Genomic DNA, 5,105 nt, shown 5'->3' with positions numbered 1-5,105 from the left:
TACTCCAAATTATATATATAACCTATAAAAAAAATCTTAATTTTATCTATTAGATCTATCTGATTTCTACCTATGGTAGAAAAACCACTGTTTCACTAATTAGAAGATTTCACTGGGGCACTGTTGGAAGATGCCCCGCCCTACGGAAAAATCTGAAAAAAATTAGGAACGTATTTTTTGATAAAATACACGAAAAAAAGAGGTATGCAGTCGTCACCAAAAACGTTATTGACTTTTGTCGAAACAAAAATGCATTTTTAGGATATCTACACTCAACCTGCGTATCTATAAACAATAGACAAATTTTACAAAAGCCTTAACTATACGTGTGAATTTCTTGAAACATTTAAATTATATAAATGCAACTCATCAAAAAAAAATAAAAACGAAATATTACGTTTTTTAGTATAAGGGAGAAGGGAGGGGTGGCGGGCTAAAATTAGGCTGAATTACCTAATTAAGAGTGAGTCAGGGAATTTTGACTATCTTAACTGGTTTAACCTGAGTGAAGCCTTTCCCCATATTTATATCATATTTACTTATTATACTACACTTCTCCAAGAAATTAACGCCCCACCTTAAAAATGCAAATGAAATTTGGTGGATTTTAAGAGGTAGTTATTGCGCATTTTTTGATACACTATTTTTCATCATTGGCGAATTTAATATCACCATTGACGCACATACGGGTAATATGATCCTTATGTGCGGTAATGGTGAATATAAATGCTTAATTGTATGTCAAAAAATGCACAATAACTACCTTTTAAAACGCACCAAATTTAATTTCCATATCTCAACCGGTTTTAAAACAATAAATAAATCATCAGTTTGTAAGACAAATTTCAACACTACCTATCTCGGAAACATTTGCGGACATGCGTTTATAAAGCAAACTGTCATTATTTTTTCATGCAGAATTACTCCTTAAAGTTTGCCATACTTATTTAAAACACCCTATATTGATGAAAAACAAGGGTACTTGTTAAAGTACCTAACTTTTTTATTATCCAACATAAGCGAATGAACCAAAAAACAAAATATTAAGAAAACATGATGCTGCAGGTGGGTTTTATAAATGCTAGAATATTCCACAGGGTGACGCGAACTTTGAGAAAAAATCACAGTTTGATTGGTACACCCGGTATACAATGACAATTTACCTGTCTAGCAACAATATTATTACAGCGACATTTTTAAAGAATAAGGCTATAGCACATTAAAAAAATCACTTAAATCGGACAACAGGTTTAGGATATTTGAGACATTAAAAATGACCAATTTTTAAGGTTGTGTGTTAATTTCTTGGAGAAGTGTATAATATATTTGTTGAGTAGATTGTAAATTGTAATAAACACGTAAATAAAAAAGTATTTCTATAAAAGTTCCAGTTCAAAACGTATTGTTGCAACTCTTGCTTCAAGTTCCATTTAAATTAAAGCCGTATTAAAATTGAAATACGCGAATCCGTTTATACCTACCTGATGAGTAATCTCTTCTTTTGCTTCAAAATTTCAGCTCTAAAAGAGGAGACATTAACTCATTTATTGTAGCGTTCCACCAAACCGTTTCACCACCATTACATCAAATGCAATTGCCGTTTGTTAACTTTCTAGTGGTTGTGAGACTATTACCAAAAAATTCTTGTACGTTCTTTTTTGTTGGTTCAATGGAAATGAAGTTTGCGGACATACTGCCTGTCGGCAAATAAATTTGAGTCTTTTCCCGTACAACTCAATTCCGCTTTTCGTCTTTCATTCAATGCAAAATTTAGTTATGCTGTACATACATAGTCAGGTAATTGATTTTGAATCTACTTTAACTATTTATTAATTAATCGCTCTACAGAATAAACATAATTAACATTCAATATGCATAGTTTCTTATTTTTAAACAAGGAAATTATTATTGGGCCAAGTTAAAAAATAGGACTGAAAACTGTTGTGATGCATAAAATTACAGTTAAATTATTTAAAGTACATTATGTTGTTATCACAACGATTTTATTGAAAAATCCATTGAAAAACATATAAAAATTTTGATTCAAATCCCTTTAAGGGCTACGTCAAAGAAAGTTTTCTATTTTATTACAAAATCATCATCAGTGTTAAAAATAAACCTAAAAGTAAGTATAACCGTGTTGATGAATACAAAGTTGATATTGGAAATTTTGACTAATGTTAAAGCAAGTTGGCTTTACTTACTTACAGCTTGAATGCTAGCAGCGCCACCAAAGAAATAACTATATTTTAATAAAATAGCTATAATTTATAACATAACTTTATACCATTTAAAGGGTTTTTACCTTGGTATTTCTTTGGGGGCTCAGCTAGCATTCAACCTGTAAGTATAGCAAACTTGCTTTAACCCAAGTCAAAATTTCAAATATCAACTTTGTATTCATTAATACGGTTACACTTACTTTTATGTTTATTTTTTAACAGTGATGATTTTGTAAGAAAATCGAAAACGTTCTGTAATGTAGTCCTTAAAGGGATGTTAATAAAAATTTGTTTTACAAAGGATTTTTCAATAATTTTTTTTTTCAAAAATTAATAACCATTTTCAATTTCGTTGCAACACGAAACTACAGACGCATCATTATTCCAGTTCAATCAGAGAGTGCAGCAAGCACCTCTACCGGTTTCGAAACTTATTAGTCTCTCATCAGGAGGCACATATGCTGCTCTCTATGACCCAACTAGGACAAACCCTGGCGCGCAGTCACGGATTGCAACGAACGAAATGGCAGGGATGCCCTAGCGGCAACTGCTAGCAAAAGACTAAGTTTTCAATCTGATAGCATATAAAACAACACCAAAAAATGCTGTTCCACATTCTACCAGACCAGGGCCGCCGGTAAAGTGTTGGCCGCCCATGTGCAACTAATATTTGCCGCCCCTTTTAAAAATTTAGTCGTTTCAACATAGGTAGGTACTAGTATTTAAAGAAATGTGCAGAAGATACATCGTAACCGTAACGCGTATATGAATAATAATTGCTCTTATCTCGACGTTACTTTTAGAAAGCTGAATTAATAGCAAGCTGACAATTGGTTAATAGCTTAATGGTGTATACTCTGACAAACTTTGCTGTATGGGAACACTGGAACAGGGGAAGTTTTAATTGTGGAACAGATTAAAATTTGGAACATCAGACTACGAAAACGTTCCATGTATTTTGTCGGACAAAACTTCCAATTGATTTGTTACCATTTCATTAAACTCTCATGCAAAAATTAGACTGGTGTTTATCAACAACACTGGGTATTTTAATGAGTGGGACACGAAGAACATGTCAAATGACAGGAATCATGTTGGTTAGTAATAGCAGTTTGATTTTTGCATGAGAGTTTAATGAAAGGGTAAAAAATCAACTGGGTGTTCTGTCCGACAAAATACATGGGACGGTTTCGTAATCTGACGTTCCAAATTTTTAAACTGTTCCACAATTAAAATGTCCTCTATTCCAGTGTTCCCGTACATCAAAGTTTTCCCGACTACACACCGTTAAGCTATTAACAAATTTTCAGCTTGCTATTAATCAACTTTTTTGGTACGCGGGATCCAGGCCTATTTGAAATACAGTAGTGTGCAAAAGAAACGGGCACACTTCTATAATTTACAAACAAAATCGTTTATCAAAAGCGTGTCTAAAATCATCCAATCATCCAATCAATTATCAACTTAGATTGAACTATAACCCATCCTATAACCATACATAAGCATAAAAGAACAATATTATAACAGAGCAACCATCGAGTGATAAAAAGGATTTTCTTAAACCATCGAGTAATAAAAAAGACTTTTTTATTACTCAATGAGAGCAACTTAACAAGCACTTATCTAAATTCTCGCAAAGTATCCTATGGTCGTATCTTCTTCTTAAAGTTCCATCTCCTAGCGGAGGTTGGATATCATAATGGCTATGGTCACTTTGTTGGCTGCTGCTCTGAACAGTTGTAATGAACTACAGTTAAACCATTCTCTAAGGTTCCTCAGCCAGGAGATGCGTCTTCTTCCTATGCTTCTTTTTCCTTGGATCCTTCCTTGCATAATAACTCTCAGCAGCTCATATTTCTCTCCTCTGGTAATGTGACCCAAATATTCTAGTTTTCTTGTTTTTATACTGTTCATAATTTCTAACTCCTTATTTAAACGTCGTAGCACTTCAACATTGGTAATCCTTTGATCCCACTTAATTTTCAACATTCTTCTGTAACACCACATTTCGAACGCTACTATTTTTCTTATATGTTGCCTTTTCAATGTCCAAGCTTCCATTCCGTATAGTAATATAGAAAATATGTAGCATCTTAGAGCCCTCAATCTGAGAGGCAACTGAAGATCTTTGTTTGTAAGCAGTGCCTTCATTTTTATAAATGCTTGCCTTGCAGTTTCAATTCGGACTTTAATTTCTTTGCTTTGGTCATTTTTGTCATCAACCCAGGTTCCCAGATATTTGTATGTCTTTACTTTTTCTATTTGGGTTTGCTCTAGTATTAACCTTTCATTTCCATGTTGTGTTTTTGAGACAATCATAAATTTAGTTTTTTTCTTGTTTATTTTGAGTCCATATCGAATGCAATAATCGTTAATTCTATTTAACAATTCTTGTAGCGACTCAAGGGTGTCTGCCATTATAACGGTGTCATCAGCGAATCTTATGTTATTTACTGTTCTTCCGTTTATAGAGATTCCATCACTTAGTTCCGCTATCGCTTCCTGAAATATGGCTTCACTGTACACGTTAAACAGTAGCGGCGACAGTACACAACCCTGTCTTGGTCGTATCGTACTCTCTTAACAGATCATAAATGTTCAGAATTTGAAAAAATCGCATATGGAACACGTAGATAAAAATATCTTAAAATCCGAACGCAGCCAGCCAATTTGAATTAAAAAGCATTCCCGGAACTACTTTATGACTACAGCTGCAAAAGGGCAGTTCATATAATAAATAACATTTTCTGACATTTTTGTTTAGATTGTTTGGAATATTAGAGTTTATAGAATGATCTCAATCATTACTATTTAATTTTTTAAATTTATTTTCGTTTTAAAAAGAGTATTATCATTAGTGGCCTGCTTTTCGCCGCTCCTATA

Source organism: Diabrotica virgifera, chromosome 10 (genome assembly GCF_917563875.1).
Source record: "Diabrotica virgifera virgifera chromosome 10, PGI_DIABVI_V3a".
NCBI lineage: Eukaryota > Metazoa > Arthropoda > Insecta > Coleoptera > Chrysomelidae > Diabrotica > Diabrotica virgifera.
This window is presented reverse-complemented; position numbering follows the sequence as displayed.